At 39.2% G+C, this 18,739-nt stretch overlaps 1 pseudogene; it reads left to right on the top strand.

The window, feature by feature from the left end:
* LOC140232927 (secretagogin-like) overlaps positions 1-18,739 on the top strand; it is a 124,582-nt pseudogene that overhangs the window by 80,742 nt on the left and 25,101 nt on the right.

Raw genomic sequence — 18,739 nt, forward strand, 5'->3', positions numbered from 1 at the left:
CCCCATTTGCAACGGCGGGATTGCAGTTTCCCATTTTTTTTTAATGCCCGAGAGGATGTTCTCATAAACACGAGTACAATCAAATTTGTGCTATGTTTTACCATTGTTTTGTCAAAGATGGAATTTTCACAGGTATATCAATCACCCTCATATAACTGCATTACTTTCATTCATCTATTAATGTATTTAAGGATAAATGCGCGATCAAAACCCAATCAAATCAAATCATAGCAAATCAAAATCGCTGAGAGGGCAATGGTCCCTTGGCTTAATATTATTGTCTTCACGTTATGATTAAAAAAGAATGACAGGGAGAGAATTAACCCTTTCTCTACTAATGAGTCGAATGTGCACAAATTTTACACACAAACCTATATAGTCAGGAAATGCACGCAGAGGGTTAAAAAAATAAAAGAGGGTGTAGAAATCGAGCAGCAAAGAGTCAGAAAGAGAAAAAAAAATGGAGACACATTGTATGAATTGTATTGAGAGAAGAAAACATGGAAACAAAGTAACAGAAATGTGTAGGAGGAATAATTTAAGAACTTCAGGCAAGTCTGACACGCTGGCGGTTTTTTTTTTTTTTTTTTTGGGTATAACTGACAAACCGTAAACTTTCATGTCGTGAAAAATGTGATCACATGCTGCACTAGCGAACAGTGATAAATAACATGGAGAATAGGAGAAAAACGAAAGCCGGAAAGATGTAAAGATAAGAGAGCCTTGAAATTCAAACCGTATTCCGTAGAGAAAGGGAATGTGAAAGAAAGAAGGAAGGAAATACATGAAGAAAGACAGACAGGGAAAGAGGGAGGAATGAGCATCTTCCACTAAATGACGTCGAGTCACATTACTTTCCGCCTTACATGGGATTGATGCATACTCGTAAGGCATTGATCACCACAACATTAGAAACTCCGAAGAGAGCGTGTGGCGCCTTCGATTCCACACACGTATGTCGCGCCATTATCTCGTCTGGCGGCCTGATCTTTTACCGGTCCTTTCGCGCCGCCGGAGGGAACGCGATCTTTTATTTCCTCATCCGACTATCTCCCATTAGCAATAGTATCGGCATTATACTGCATTACAAGCACCGCATTCGCCTGTTACACCATTTGTGAAAAACACCTACATCTTGTTTTTAAGGTCACGATAATACCATTAAAGAAAGGAAGGAAAAAAAAAAACGGTTGCAAAATGCCCAGATCGACGGAAATGAAACCAACCTTTTGTGGGAAAAAAAAAAGAATCATGAAACTACAAAGAAACGAAAGAAAGTGAACATATTCGGCAGTAAGGCTAGAGAAACGGTAAAGGTTCTCCCCCCCCCTCTCCCAACGTCATTGTATTCCGATGTTGAAAATAACTCCAGACCGTATTGCTAATGCAAGGAGGTATCATACATTGCATATATCTCCGTGATAATGTAATCGGAATGGATCTTATACAGTCGAACCGTTCGGGTATAGGGACAATTCACATTATCTTTCCCCTTTCCCACTCGTCATTCCTCTATACTTCCACCAGAATTACCGCTGACTCATGTAAGCTGAATGTTTGTTTATCCGCCTTTGAATATTATGTGTGTGTTTTTTCCTGTTCACCATGCGGTTGATGGAGTTGATGGAAACTCGTCCATGAAATAAGATATTTTATGAGATGAATTGTAGGCAGACGATATTACAGACGGTCGTCGGGGAAGGGGGGGGGAGGGAGTTGAGAAACCCTCTTTCATTTCCTGCGTGACGTCAGTATTGCAATAATGGAAGAACAATATTGACATCTATAAACAGGAATGCAAAGACACTCTCCTTGATAATAACTTCTGAATCGTGAAACCACCTAGTCATCCATGAGGGCGCAATTCCCCTGGTCGACTCCAATTTCAAAAGACCTTAATAATTGTCAACAGGGCATTCGAGACTGCTGCCATTCCACTTAAAATGTGAAACAAACATGTTCGCATACACAGAATCGTCGGCCACACTTGTGCAACTATTATCACATCATAAACATCTTTAAAGGGAATTCACCCAAACCGAAAGAGCAATCTGGATTGGGTGAAAGCAGCAGCAACATTAGTAGAACACATCAGTGAAAGTTTGAGGAAAATCGGACAATATGCAAAAGTTATGAATTTTTAAAGTTTTGGTGTTGGAACCGCTGGATGAGGAGACTACTAGAGGTTATGACGTATGTGTGGACAACAATGTAAAGAAAATATAAAGAAAATTCCACAAAAATTCACTTTTCTAGCATAATGAAAGAACACTTGACTAACCGCTTTCAGAAAGCAGGGGGAATGCTACCCTTAACATAATTATGTCAGTGTCAAGTTGGATGGAATATGTAATTTTCATGAAAAATGAATTTTGTGGGCATCATAGTCATTGAATCATTGAATCGACAATCGACTGATCGAGGATTCATCAAATGAGGTATATAAGTGTATTCATATATCTCATTTGATGAGTCTTCAACTTGCCAGTCACTAATTTGTGCTATTATACTGCCCAGCAGTCAGGTAGCGGGTTTTCAAGATGCGCGTATGTGTATCTTGCGCGCGTGTCTTTATTTTCCGCATTGTAGAATTACACTTTTTGTAATTTCCTTGACCGGTAACAAGATAACTTCGTTTCAATACCTTAATTTAGTATAGATGTCTTACATTAATTGTGATACGGTATATAAACAGATAACTGCTTCTTTTCGGGTCACGGTTAAAACTTACTTCCCCTCGTCAATTTCTCAGCAGTGCTCTGCCCCTCTGCCCCTATCTCGGGGCATAGCACTGTTGAGAAATCATCTCTTTGTAAGATGTATCATGAAATAATGTGCCCTCTTGGTGACGGGTACTTGTTAAAGCTATGCAAAAATGATCTCCTTTTGAGCGTCCTCACGTTCGATACAACATTGTTTAATGACCTTTGTTTATAGGACTCCCTCGTGCAAAGGCTGCCGGAGTTGTTGTGGCTCGATCAGTGGATTAAAGACCACTCACTATCAATCATGACGCCACTGCATGGTTCGAGTCCACTTACACTGCAGCGGTTGAGCCCAAAGGGGCGAGCTATTTCATTCTCATTGGTGGCACGTTGGGTGGCAGCCTGCGTCCAGGCGCCACATAGATTAAAATTCATTCAGCTTCCATTTCTGTCCATTTCAGTTTCAGTTTGTTTGTTTGTTTTTCTACTCTTGCAAAAATTAAATCATTACGAAAAAAATCAACAATTTTTCATCAGAAAAATACTTAAATTAAAAAGATAATTAGGTGTATACGAACGTTATTTCACTGCATCTTAAAGTCGTCGCACTATACGACTCACGACTATACGACTGACAGACTTTGGATCCGAAATTAATCACAATAGCATCAGAATAAACACGCTTGTTTATTCCAGATCCAAAGTTGGTCAGTCTTGCGACCGAAAGTCGTATAATGTGTGCTGGCCTTTACGGTATACAGTTTGTGTATAGACTGCGTTCTGGCACATGGCTGTTTATTTTATAACTCATATTTGCTCCATTTTTTCTAACCCCTTTAATTACAGACAGTGGCTTCATCGACAAGGAAGGTCTTGACAAGTTTCTTCCGGGACTATCTCGGGACCATGACGAGAGATGTAAGTCTGATCACCGACACTTGTTTCCTTGACAATATTATTGTTATCATTTTACCAGCCATCTGTCATCATTTTCTTTCAAAAGTCACTTCAACTTGAATGATATTGACATGATTGAGCACACGCAGTCTTCCATCATTTGGGATATTGGTAACACAGGTATATGTATCTTTAATGTATTTAAAAAAAAAATATTGAATGCATCTTTACTTAAATCGTTGCCGTTACTTAACAAGCACAGATTAGCTTTGTAAACAACAAACCAGTTTTTCTTTTCTAAAAATTTAAGAATATGAAGCCGCTTGGTTTCCAAGAACAAACACAAAAATGAGAGAATTGTAAAAGTTGAAAGAACTCGATGATTTGTTTGCCAGCTTCCTCATACGGCACACTGTGTAAAAATATAAAAGGTGAGAGAAATTTAAGCAAATTTAAATTAAACTTTGTCCGACAATGATGGCAGCAATGCGTATTTCATTAAGTTATAGGAGCGCCAGCATCTATCGGTATTTATCAGTGCTTAGCGCGACCGAACGAAGAGAATAAAATGCGATAATCAAGAAACTAGTTTCGCCCTCGCAGATCCCTGCGTCCGACTCAGATTAATCAAGATGAATATCGGGTGACACTGTGTTTCAAAAGTACACTCGTGACTTATTTTCGGAGCAACTTACAGCCGCTATGATAGGAATACGGTTGAAACTAAAGGTGCTTTATCTTACTGACTTTTATTTTAAGTTGATGCTTGTTCGGTATGAATATTATTTTTAGGATAGCCTTTAAAATTAAGTCGTAGTAACTTCGACATGATTTGGCTGGATCTTGCTTCCTTTCTATTGTCGGTCAGTCATAATCTTCGACAAAAATAAGAAACAATCCACCTCAAAGGTGATTATTTCTGCTAACGATTCTGTCACCGATAGCAATTACTATTATGAGTCCTTATCAGTTACTACAGTCTAATATAAGGTGTAATCAAGTAACAATGTACTATTTCGACTTCTGCTATTGCTCCTATAAAAGTACGAGTATAGGAGTTGTAGAGTACCTGAAGTATTTACATCAGCAATGTCCAAAGTAAGCTAACAATGATCCAACTTAACATGTGATTTTAGAATGAATTCAAAAGTTGTATGGGCAAATCGAAATAGGAGGAAAATGCGTAAAATGTAATAAACAGAACAAAATGTTAAGGATCACATGTTACATTTGTTAAAGCGTCACAATCTATACCAAAGCATGACTTGATTACAGCCTGCACACACGTTATAAACATCAAACTAATATGTGGATGTTTGGTATTCTATACCAAAGGATACTTTGTGATAGACGTCAGACTAATAGGAGGGTATGCAGTATCTGTGTAGAATGGTGTATAGAATAACGCAAAGGCCGAGAGTTCCGCCTATCTATAGACAGGATGTACAGAAAAAAGACATTGCGAGTCACTTTTGGTGGAGAGCTCTCTGTCCACAACGAACCACCTGTCCAGTGCAAACTGACGTCTTTGGCAGACGTACAAGATGTAGGCAGTCAATGTGTACATCCACACTCTTCCCCCTCTCGATTCTGTCTTTACCTAATCTCCCTCATCTCTATCTCCAACCCTCCCCTCTCCCTCTCTTCAGCCCCCGCTCTGTTCCCTCTATTTATTTCTTTGTCAACTCAATTAATTATGTTTTGCATGGTTGGTATGTTAAAGCCATTATGTTTGCTGTTGTGAATCGGTCGTCTTTGAGTGTAATTATGGCTCGTGCTATCTACCGGTGCAATTAACATTCTGTTTAATGTGATGTGCAATCTACCGATACAACATTCTATTTAATAGCACCATGTGGAATATTTATCTCGGTGCAAACACCCAAGCAATGTTGCCATTATTGCTTCATCAGACATTTACGTATTTTCATTGCGATAGGCTCAAGTCCCCCCCCCCCCCCACTCACTCTCTCTCTCACCCACACATGCAAACGCACATGAATAAATCCAAGTCTTATGGTTTTTCCTTGTCGTCGTTGTCTTTTTGTTGTCTAGCTCTCGTAACTGTAATAAAGCTTATTGTTTTAAATGAGACTACATGAAAATCGATGCACTACATTTTGTTCCATCACCTCAAGTTCTTGAAATAGATATACATGTATTTCAAGTGTTGGGTAACTAAGAGTAATCGCAAATATTTCAACATCAATCATCATATTTATTGGTTTTTATGAACATAACTATTGGCATTTTATCTTATGCAAGATATGCATTGCTAGTCATAGTTGGAGAGTATTCTTCCGATTGTGTGTTTGATGCTAAGAAATTGAAGTACTTTATACACTAATATTTTGGATTCATTAGAATCTGATATGCCCAAGGCATCATTGCTATCTTTTATTTTAATTAATGTTCCAGCATCATTATATGCAAACGTCCTTCCTAAAATGAATTGTGCCAACATCAATTAATATTTATATTTCTATTGGAAAGTTTTACAATATTATGAGCTATGTACACTTTGCCTTACGGCCTGCCATTCATAATGTTGAATAGAACCATTTCTATCATTGAATTGCATTGAAGTTCATATTTCAACAGCGACGCCCCGCGACTTGAGAGCAACCCCTCTCAAATTACTCTTTTCAGTAGAGTCTTTGTTGATCCACCCGTAACTGTTGTCAACATCATCAGTTAGGCTGTTAGACGCAATGAACTCTGGTATCTAGGGAGCGAATGAGAGCGAGAGAGAGAGAGAGAGAGTGAGAGAGAGAGAGAGAGCTTCGATTCTACACTCAGGAAAATGAAGTACACCACGATAGAATCAAGAGTAATGCGATTCAAGAGTCGATCATAAATTTGAGAAACTTCTGTTTCTTTTAATCTGCTCAGTCACTCACTGGGTTTTGCCCCGTTTACATTTGAAGGACATGCTCTTGTTCGTGTGCTCAAGTAACGCGGCGACGTCTTCCATGTGACAAGACATAAATTGAGGTAACTTAAGGGGAGAATTTTAAAGGCTAAATTCAAGTTGGAGCAGTTCGATGGTCTGCCCAACTGCTAAACCAAGTCCTTTCCTTGATGAAGCACTACCGCATTGGATAGACCCTTCAGAAAAAAATGCAATTAACAGTGACTAATTCAGTCACACCATCAGTGTCGATCGGCAGATGAAAGGGATTACTTTTTCTCATTTTTTTTTTTTTTTAAGCTGTGACGAAACTGGGGAAGGGAATCCATTTCTCAACTAAAAAGCATTTGGCACATTGTGTTTGAAGAACGAAGACCCCTTCCAAGCAGGTCATTTTCACCCATATTGTAATGTTCACCCTAAACAAAAAATAAACAAACAAACAAACAAACAAACAAACAAACACACAAACAAACAAAAACCCTGGATGTAAACGGTGGTCCGGATCACTACCAAAATTTACTTATCTGTTCCTCGTGTCATTATCAACTTTTGGTATATTATTTTGCTAACAGGCAAACAAACAATAAAACAAACAAACCTAAACCGATAAAAACACAACCTCCTTGACGGAGGTAACTATGTGAATTAAAGCAGTTCCATCTGAGAAACAGTGTATCTGCGGTTAAACTATAAACGTTGAATTATTGGAAAACTATTGCACCGTCGCTTCTCAAGATATGTGTTAATAATAAAAATAAATGTTTTTCCTATTATGAGATATTTTACTTCTCGATGTCTCTTAGTTCTTGTTTGCTTCTTGTTGTATTTTTGAGAAGGGAAGCAAAGACGGAACTTCATCAATAAGTAATGTGGAAATTGAACGTATTCGATAAAAATCATGTACAGATATCCGGTAATCAAGTCTCGACATTGGATTTATTCAAATAGAGCTGCTTGCATCAAAGTTTGTGTGTCCCTTTTACAACCCTGACAAATGATTTTTTTTTTATTTTTTTTAAAGCTTGGGTATTGCAGAATGTCGTAAATAAACTTCTTCATGATGGGGGGGGGGGGGGAAGGATTAAAACTATAGATTTCGACTGAATTTCTTCGGACCTCAAAAAAAAAAATCCAACCGTTATTCTCTGTAGAAAAGGGTGCATATTCATTGATATTGTCGAGTGTTGTGGGGTTATTTCTTCATGCCTGTTTTGAAGACTCTATGATGCACATAACGTTACCGTAAGATTTCATGCACATGTTGGGAGACATTATTTTTCAACCGTGCCAAATTTCGTGGTGTTTGCAAAAGGGGTATATGACCTTTAATTAAGGAAGGAACATCGACGCAAGAAAGTTCTGATATAATTGATAATGATCGATAAGAACCCATCCCCCGACCAATCACACTTACAGCTGGACTGCCCGGTACAATGTATGCTCTACAAAAATCAATGGCTCTCAAATAGATAAATTGATACTGCTCCTCGCTCCAAACAGTGTCTGGGACAGTAAGGAGCAATATACCTGTCATGGCCATAGGTTCATACTTTGCACTAAAATGGGCGTGAAAAGCACCATCTGCGCTGAAAATGACTGCCTCTCATAGTGTTTTATTCGTTTCTTTTGTCAAAGGGAGTGAAATTTGACTCTCAATTTGAAAAAATTGTGTGTAATTTGAGGAGGACGTCATTAGGCAAAGATTTTCTACAATCAAAATATAATGTCTTTCATTCGTAAATTGTTCGCAGCTCTCTCAATATTCCAATTGATTTAGACAAAAAAAGTCCTTGAAAGGGATCAAAATAGTCGTCACGTGAACAAGGTTACATAGCACTGCGGGCGTGAGCCAAATGTCACAAGATTGATTAAACGTAGGTATGAGCATAATACATTTTATTTAGATATAAACATGCTCTGTTAATCTAATCGCAAACACTTTTTAGCACTGTTTTCATTTGACAAAGGGCGTGACAAGACACTGTTCATCTTTAGTGGTCTAAGACATGCGTTTCTGTAGATACAATCGCAGAAAGTTCACCACGATGTTTGCCATAATATATCATGAAATATTGCAGAAAGATAAATAGTAAATAATTATACTATAGTTGGCCGTAGTCTTGCTCTCTTTCCTCTGTCAACATCCGTCACACCTTTTATTGGGATCGATTTGTTTTACTATGTTTTTGGATATCTCAGCCATTTCAAAAACGATTTTCATCAAGCAGACTTTGAATTCCTCTTATTTTTTTTTTTTTTTAGCCTTGTTACAGTTTTTATCATAAGTTGTTTTTAAGTATAGCAGGCAATCTTGCAAAGTTCAAAGCTTTCATGTCCTCATCTTAAGCAATACTATACCACCCCTTTAATGACATGGAACCAGGAAGAGTACTGCTCCAAAAGACATGACTGATGAGATGAATAGGTCACCACCATTATTGTATGGAACAGATAATCACCGGAGCCCATTTAGAAGACAAGAGATAGGCAGTGTCGTCATAATGTGAACTGGGGTGCTATATCCACGGTAGATATGAACATATCGGTACATCGAAACTGGAATCTTCGAGGAGTCAGTCCCTCGAAAACTAAAATGACAGTGGTGTCGAGAGAGAGAGAGAGAGAGAGAGAGGGGGGGGGGAAGCCACCCTATGAATTTAACCTCATCCTCAAAATCCTGCAATGTTCAAAATAAAATCACAATAATAGTCAAGCAGTTATGTACGTGTAAAATAAACGCCGAGTACCTTGCACATTTTGCTCGAGGACTCTAAAAGGGTAATACCAAGATAAAGATTTATGAGCAACATGAAAGAGATTCGTCTATAAATAGATAGATAGAGAGATATGTAGGTAGATAGATAGATAGATAGATATGTAGGCAGGTAGAGAGATAGATAGAGATGTATTTATCGCCATTATGTATTATTCTTGTGTAAAGGACTGACGTTATTTTCTGATCCGAGAATTAATGTGAAGTTGGCTCTTCTTGATTTCCATGCACAGGTGACTGACGAAATGGTGGAAGATCTGAAGTCATGTTACCTAGGGGCTTACGATGAGGCGAAAGACGGTCGATTTCATGTCACAGAGGTAAGTGTATATCATTACTGATCGTCATGAAACCTTAATGTGCTGTGCATGTTTTATGACAAGATCACATTCGAGAACAGACTCCACTCGCTTGAAGCGCAGTGGAACTGATCGTATAAAAAGTAATGCGAAATCAATTCGGATCAGGTTAGGCTTTGCGTCGGCACAGAAGGGCATAACTGCCATTGCCACTGGCAAGCTCACTGCATATCAGCATAATTTTTAGACAGTAGGTTTGATGGTTAACGTATACATTGATATCAATATATTCGTCATTATAGCCCATTAATTTTCTATCATAATCGCATGGTCGAGGTCACGCGTTTTGCAAAGTAATGTATTATGCATTGTCACACGCAAGTTGCAAGACGCCATCAAGAACTCGTCACCTTACCGGCGCGGTGGACCACCGCGCCGGTGCAATCTCCTGAACAAGATAAACAAGTTCATGCATTATCATGTCAAAAACTCTATGGGATCAACAAGTACTTAATTATTGATGACATTTGGACGTTTTTTTTAAAGGAATCTCAAGGGGAGCATTATCCTTTTTAGGGGGGGGGGGGGGAGTGTGTGTTAAAGTCATGAGAACCATTATAAAACCTGCTATGTACAAAGCAGGTGCATGTACAGTATAGATGCATTAGAAGTTGCTCGTATTGAACTCGTCATCGCACTAAGTGGCTGCAATTAGGGAATGACTACCATCAGTCAACTAGTGAGTGTATTTCCACCTGGTTAACAGCAGTTGGTTTAAACCCATTCATCATTCACGCACAACCACACACACATACACACAGACACACACACACACACCATCGCAGACACTCTCTTTGCCGCCCGCCAACACACTCAGCCGAGTCAAAGCCGAAATGATGGGACAGCTTCGCGAAGAGTATCAAGTATACCTCATTACATCAGGTCACGCGCGTCCGAGTGCGCTGTGTGATCAATGTCACTATCACACATACACACACACTAAGCTGCTGTAATCCCCTGTCATGCGAGTAATAAGATATCAGCTTATCAGACCACATCGGACATTCATTACTCTCGGCAGAAAGATGACAAGATGGTAAATTGGAGCCGTGTGATTTGTGACACGGCGCGAACACTCGTCACGCTCACAATACACAGCCACTGCGTTCCATCGGGAGTTGCAACACTATCCCCAATTTTCATCCCAAATTTTGAACAAAGTGGTAACTGGACAAAACGTGTTGATATTTTCTTTAACTGCGGAACCCATGACACGGTACAACGGGCCTTGTAAACAAACAAAGGGTGCTAATTTTGAATTGAAACGGGACGGGGGGGGGGGGGGAAGAAATAGAGAGATAACGGGTATAATCATCATTCTTTTTGCATTTCGCGTTGCCTCATTCTTATACCAGCCTAGTACATAGCTCAAGATGGACTTGATCGTGGCTGGTGCACTCCAGGCTATGCTCAATTTCTCCTTGGTTTCTCCTTCCTTTTACAATGTTTCTCTCACGGGTCTTCTCGCAAATGAGAATTGTCCTGCTCGCGAGATATTCATGTAGATTTTTGATACGGTAGCAATCTATGAAAGGTTCTCGACTATAACTTATACACCACCCCTATTTGTAACACAATGATACCCTAATTCTTTCACCCACGTGTGGGATTTTGCAAGGGAGATGGAATACATGCGTATATACCTGAATGATTTATGAGGAAAGGACAAATAATTCTGATTAGGGATTTGGACGAGTCTGCGGGCTTAACAGTGTCTGATCCTTTTTTTTTCTACTGGCGTTCTTAAGATACTACAGTACATCTCTCGTGTATTTGTATAGCTTAAGTTATCAAAGTGACAGAAAACAAATAAGGACGAGACGAACTGCTATATTTGTCTCGAAAAAATACGCAAAAAGAAGAAAAGAAAGTGGTGAAGGAGGGTGAAGTTGAAAGATGACGGGAGTATTCGTAAACAAGTAAACTTATCTTAGGTATGTGTGCGCATGTGTATTTATGTATATATATATATATATATATTTTACATGCAATTATTTTATTCATGAAACTTCTATCTATATTTACCTATAGACCATATTTTTTTTTCTTTATATAATGGGCGGCGTTTCCCTGGTCTTAAAGGCCTGATGACATGAGCTGAGATATTTCTGATTAAGATACACGGCTGTCCCATCACAGCGCTGCTAAAAAGTCCATTACCGAATATACAGAATAGAGAACCACCGCCATCAAGGGGGAAATGTGTTGGCTTTACAGTGGGACAAAAAAAAAAAGAATGCTGGGTGTGGACATATTAATGTATATGTTTCGCAAAGTAGTTCGCCAAAACAGCAAAAACTGAGAATAACATCATCCAATTCCCGTTCTATGAATATCCAAATGGCACATCTAAGAGCTGGCTTTGCATCTCAACATATTATTTTCTGAGAGTGTCAACTCGTAAACTTGCACTTAAGCTTGGCTTCGGTCAATTATATTTCGCGAAAATAGACGGTGACGCAGAGGGAACAGGGGTGGCAAATATTCGGCGCTGCATGGAATCGTCGTGTAAACGGTCCCGGATTTGTTATGCCGTGGCTCCCCTGAGAATGTAGGGTGTGATGTTGTATCATCAAGGAGCTACTACAGACATGGAGTCCCATCAAGCCAACCTTCTTTGATCTAGCTTCGATGCCGCTCCGACGAACGCGCGTATACGCAGCGGGGAGCCGAGCGTGATTTACGACATCTGTGTCCACGTCCGTGGCATAATCGCCCGGGTTTGGCGTTTCTATCGCACGCTTTGGTGGTTTCCGCACTGCGTTGTGATAAACATTACGGAGCGATCGCGTTTTCATCGGGGAAAACCCACTAGTAATCCGTAATTCGGAAATTTGTGTTTGAAGGAGGAAGTGCGGAATTGGTTGATATTTGTGCGGTTTCTGGGAGACACTGCATAATGCATGCGATCCATCGCGTTCGAACTGCTTGATTTTGCTTGTTCAATTCGTTGTGTACCGTCCAAACATTAACTTGTTCGATATGGCGGGTTTTGACGATATTGCGGACAGTGAATTGTGTAACCTGTTAGAAATCGAACAGTTGGAATTGGTTCCCGATGATTCTGAGATTGATTCAAACAGAATGTCGATTTTCATTGTATTTTTGGCCTCCCCAAATCGGTCTTTATACACCAATTCTACACTACAGTACAACACTACAGCTACAAGTACCCACCTGCATGTTTTCGTGTCCGTAGTTGTGAAAATATGAGGGAAAGCAAGGAGCTACTACAGTACTATTACTAAAAAAACTAGCTCCTAGGGGAAAGGAACAGACCATGGCATGGGATGGAAAGGCAAAGGAGAAAGCCGAAACGGCTTAAATTTACTGATTTAAGTTTCAACTCTAAGACTAAGATCTAGATCTAGTTAAGAGTTTCATTGGTGACTTGGCTTGGGAAAACATGACAAAATGAGATTCTACTGTATTATCTGAAATGTTCGCGCTTTTATTTTCGCGAATTTCGTGAGTTAAGAAATGACTGAGTATCACATATTTATTTTATCAAGCTTCTTACTCTAAATTTTGATCTATAGTAAACTAAGTAACAATTTAGTTTTATTCATATTCTTAGACTTAAGTTAAATCTTAAGACTAAAGTTAATTAATCGTGATGAACGGATAATCGTATTCGTAATCAAGTCTGAGTCTGGGCAGAGATCAAAACTTTGTCATGAATTGACGACTAACACAAATATGAACAAAGGGGACTGTACGAAGACGTGAGCAGACGACAGTGTCGCCCACCGTCAGCTCACTTCCAATGCATTTTAATATGTGTTGGCGCCTGTTGGTACTCTTATGCTCGGTTGCATTCGAAAGGTTGAAGTATCCTCTTTCGAACGAAATTTCTTTAAAAGTTCCCACAAAAGTAATGTTTCATGCAGAGGAATTTAAAAAGCGAAGGTAATATGGATCGTATTCGTAATCAAGTCTGAGTTTGGGCAGAGATCAAAACTTTGTCATGAATTGACGACTAACACAAATATGAACAAATGGGACTGTATGAAGACGTGAGCAGACGACAGTGTCGCCCACCGTCAGCTCACTTCCAATGCATTTTAATATGTGTTGGCACCTGTTGGCACTCTCATGCTCGGTTGCATTCGAAAGGTTGAAGTATCCTCTTTCGAACGAAATTACTTTAAAAGTTCCCACAAAAGTCATGTTTCATGTAGAGGAATTTAAAAAGTGAAGGTAATATGGCATGTTTTTATACATATTTCATCATAACTCACCCATCTCAGGTCCAAATTTCGCGAAATAACGACTACCAGATTCGAAATTTCGTTGTGGATTCCATGATTTCGATTGCGCATACTAAAATGGCTGACTTATGGACTGCGCATGCACAAAAGAGACGTGTGTTTGTTTCGACAATTTTTACTCTCCTCCACTAACGGACAGAGCTGCGGCATCGAACTTGATCTTGAAAGCGCGCTGCAGCTGTCACCGGGGGCAAGATTTTGGTGATAACGTCGCTGCGGCACTTTGAAGTTAAGCGCGTTGCGTAAAGAGTTCGGTCGTAAATTACTCTGTTGGGACTCCATGTCTGTAGTAGCTCCTTGGTATCATATAACGGATCGTGATTCACTGTACTACTGCATGTAACAGGCTGGACGCAATGCACTGAAAAAAAAAAAAAATCAGGGGCTTAACTTTACAATAGCGCGCGAAAATTGCTGCTGAAGTGATCAGCGCGTAAAGAAAACGTTGCAGATTACATCATTATTTTGTGTATACATCATGATGATTGTCAGGACTCATGGTACATTCACTTTGTATCCCGTTTCTCGAGAATTTGTTTTGTAGAAAAAAAAACACAGCAAAGACATTTCTACCCATATATTGTGGATTCTCTGAGAGTTACAGCGAGCCATAAGATTTTGTGCAGGGGAGTCGTTCGAACTCAGAATTATACGTAAAGCCTTGTGCCGTTGCGTCGTGGCGTATGCAGCTTCCAAAAGGTGTACTTAAGTAAACAATATTGTCACATGGAATAGAAGAAGAATAAAAATACTGACATGTCTTGGGAGGTTAATCACATGTAGGAAACTATATGATCCAGAAAAAAAAAAACAGCAATAGAATAAGAGAAAGAAAGTTAAGTCATGGCGAAAGAATGGAACGGAAAACAAAAGCATTCTTGTCGTGTAGAATGATTAATAAATACATGAAATAATTCAACATACACGAGACATTTCCCAGAACAAGGCAAAGAACATAAAACAAAGCAATGCAAACCAAAATGTTGTTACAATAATTCTTATTATGCGACAAGAAAAAAAAAACAGCAGGAAAACAACACCAAGAGCATTATAGTTCCTTTGTTCCTGAAAATGGAACAAACAAACGCACACACACACACACACACACACACTATATATATATATATATATATATATATATATATATATATATATATATATATATAAGCTTTGTTATTCATCATCAGACATTATCGATTAACTAAGTCGACAAGACCTTCTGTAATTCTGACTTTTCCCATCAGTTGGTGTGTTGAGAGGAGGATTGAATTGGACGTTCGCTCTGAGATGAGCGGACTGCTGCTTGCTCATTCCGTATCAACTTACTCGTGGCCCTGTCATGCCGGGCGTTTCCGCAACAATGGCTCTCAGCGGACTAGCGTCTCTCTCCATGCATGGGCGTGTATGGGCTGAGAAGACGATACCACAAGGTCAATAAAACGCTGTATATACTTACTTAAGGGGAATTCGCTGAAACTCGTATTTCACTTTAATTCCCGCAGCGAGGTTGGTGAAAGCTGACAAAGTTAACGCTTAACTTAGCTCGAACAGATCTATATATACCCCCTCAAAAAGCAACAACTACAACAACAACTTAACCTGGATGTTTATTCATCGTCTTAGGTGACTTCCAAGTAACGTTTCGTCTGGTGAAATTCACTTTGAGTTGTTTCCAAATACACTGCTGCGTGCGTGGTCTCACTCAAAGAATAAAGTTATAATATTTTACCTGATTTCGACAGACATGAGAAATAATTTGGGGTAAACCACAATCCATGTTCCCAAGACTGTCTCTACACTAGATAATCAAACGTTATACATACATACATACATACATACATACATACATTCATTCATTCATTAATTTCTTCCAAGAGAAACACAAACACACACTTACACACACACACATTATATATATTAACAGAAACTTAATGCATAAAATAACTTTAAAATGAACAATGACATGTGAAAGCTTCTTACTGATGCGTAGACCGTGTGAACAGGAGCTCAGGATAGAAAAATATGCTAAGATGGCAAAACAAGTAACGTCGCCATAATAAATGAGGTAAAAATACAACTTGACACACAAAAGAATCAAGACGTCTTCCTATCAAAATCTTGTGAAAGAAACCTTCTCTTCTTCTTCTTCTTCTTCTTCTTCTTCTTCTATTTTGAACTTGAACTTGTTAGTTCTCTTCTCGGCTACTCCACTCGCTTCTGTTAATTCCTGCGATAACATAATGAGTGTTGATGTTCTACGTGCGCATTTCTCAACACCTCAAGTGTGTGAGAGTCTTATTACTGGATGCGAGGGACGGTGCTTTTTTTCCGAAGGTTTTTCATCCTTGTAACCACTCACGTATAGGAATAGACTCCGGAGATTAGAAAGAAAATAAATACCTCCGACCGTCGAGTTTTCGAGTAACTCTGATAATTTTCTCTCGTGTGAGTATGCATGTAAATTGAGTTTGTGCGCTAATATGTCACTTAAATTGTCTGAAGAAATCGCTCTCCTCTGCAGCGAGTTCACTGGATCGAGGTTACGTGCTAACCGCATGAAGAGCACTGTAATAGCAACCTTATACATATATTTATACATAAATTTATCGATAGATATCATATCACAAGAGTTTATAGATTTACATATACTTATTTAGACATGATTGTGTCGGTAAATGTGCGCAACTAAATGCATTTCTAATGTTGCATTTAAACCATGTTCCACCATGTGCCATAAATGACGGCAGCCCTGTTTGCCAGAAACGTAAAGCGCCGTGGGTATAAATGAGACATTTTCCTGTTTTCCCCTCTTTGTATTCTAGTCTTGTTCTTTCCAGTCCTCGCCCCGGTGAACATAACATAGCTATCAGACGCCGTTCTCACGGCGTCTGGTCAGGATAGACTATCAATATTTTCCGTCGCGGTCCGCCTCCAAGTTTTGTTACGGTCTATAACGCGTCGTCGTGTTTTGTTGCGTTCACCCCGTTTTATTACGGCATACAAGGTTTCTCATTAGCACCGGGACTGCCGTGGCATTTTTTTTTTGACAGCTTAAAATCTGTCACGGCATCCATGGCAATCACGCCCTGTCACGTTTTCCTATCCCGTCTTACCGCGTTGTCTCACGTCCAGCCCGTTTTGTCCACAGTGACCTAAAACGTGCCTGGCCGTAGCCGCCGGGAATATGGTGTAAACGCAGCACTAACTGCTTGAGGCGCCCACTAATATACAAACATTTTCGCCCTTTTTGCCGCCGAATACTGTATACTGAAATATCGCGAATATTCGCGATAGTAAATGAAGATAATTGAAGGCAAAGCTCTTTCCCCCCGGTCCTCGGTCGGTCTATTCTCTTTAGCAAAGAGAGCAGCAAACGGCTGAATTCATTGGTGAGGTTGGGATTCAATTACAAAGCTTTCTTAAAGTTTGCGAGTCTATTTCATACAGAGAAAACAGAAAAGCAACCATATGCAGTTTTCAACCGACTAAGAAACTGATGTCATGGATGTATTGTGTATGGATAGGAATCCTGCACTTTAATATATAGATATGAATATGCATTTTATATGTTATAGTGTGTGTGTGTGCGTAGATATGAATCTAAAAAATATATGAATATGAATAATAATATGTGAATATGATATGCATATAATTGTGCGCGTCCTTGCATGCGCGCTCGCGTGTGTGTGTATAAAAAGATACATGTACGTGATTTTAATGAAATGTAATGCTTCAAAATCTAAACAAAAAAAAAAAAAAAAACTATCGTTGCGGCCCCATGTTACTGTATATCCTTGAATTCACGTTATTCCTCCTACATAGAATATCATTGTGCTCGAGATACTTGCCAAGATATGCCCTAGACTGGACATAGGAAAACATTTCTTAATTCAGCCAGAGAGTGGTAAACAGTTGGAACAGGCTCCCAGAAGATATCATCCAATCACCGACACTTCTCACATCCAAAAAGGAATTGTCCAATATTATGGGTTACCAGTCGGCTGTAAATCCCCCTATGAACCCTGCGCCACACTTTGCAATATATCTGTGTGAAGATGGAGGTGTGGGGACTTCAAGGTAACTTCTAGGCAAATTCATGCTTTATAGAATACTTACCATGATGTGTTGTTTCTTTCGTTTATATAAAATTGAATCTCTCCCCCACTCTCTTTCTCTTTTCTCTTTCATTGCAGCTTGCTGAGATTTTACCGACAGACCAGAACTTCTTGCTCATCTTCAGAAAGAACGAGAACATTACAGACAGCAGGGGTCTGCTAAAGGTACGAGTGAAGAGAACGTCTTGGATTACATTAAATCAATCACTGTCGGCTTTACGCTCAAACTAGATTGCAAAGCCTCAATAACCAAGACTGAAAAAAAAGTAACCCTGGGATATTCTTTTAGAGTTCCTCAATGTGATTTGAAAGATACAGTGTCTTTATAGCTGCCATGAAAAAAAAAAGAAAAGAAATGTGCTTCAGTTTGAAATCTGCTTGGAAGTGCTGACCTCTCCCTGGAATAAGAAACAACAAAACTATGTGAATAATCGCCAGACCTTTTGTGAGATTGCATATTGATATTATTACACTCACAAAACCCTGCGGGTTGAATTTGCACTAAATTCCAGTTCGTAGTTTCTTGTTTATGGTTAAATTCTATATAGCCAGAGTTCTCGCGATGAGCTAGTATCATGCTAGTCTATTGGCGCCCGGTACATAATTCTATCAGCATCGACTGTGTTGTTTTCTCCTCGTTGTTGTTTCTATGCGGTACCAGGAAGGGATGAGGCTTCATTGCTCAAGGACATTTTTTTTTTTTTA

Source organism: Diadema setosum, chromosome 9, assembly GCF_964275005.1.
Source record: "Diadema setosum chromosome 9, eeDiaSeto1, whole genome shotgun sequence".
Lineage (NCBI taxonomy): Eukaryota > Metazoa > Echinodermata > Echinoidea > Diadematoida > Diadematidae > Diadema > Diadema setosum.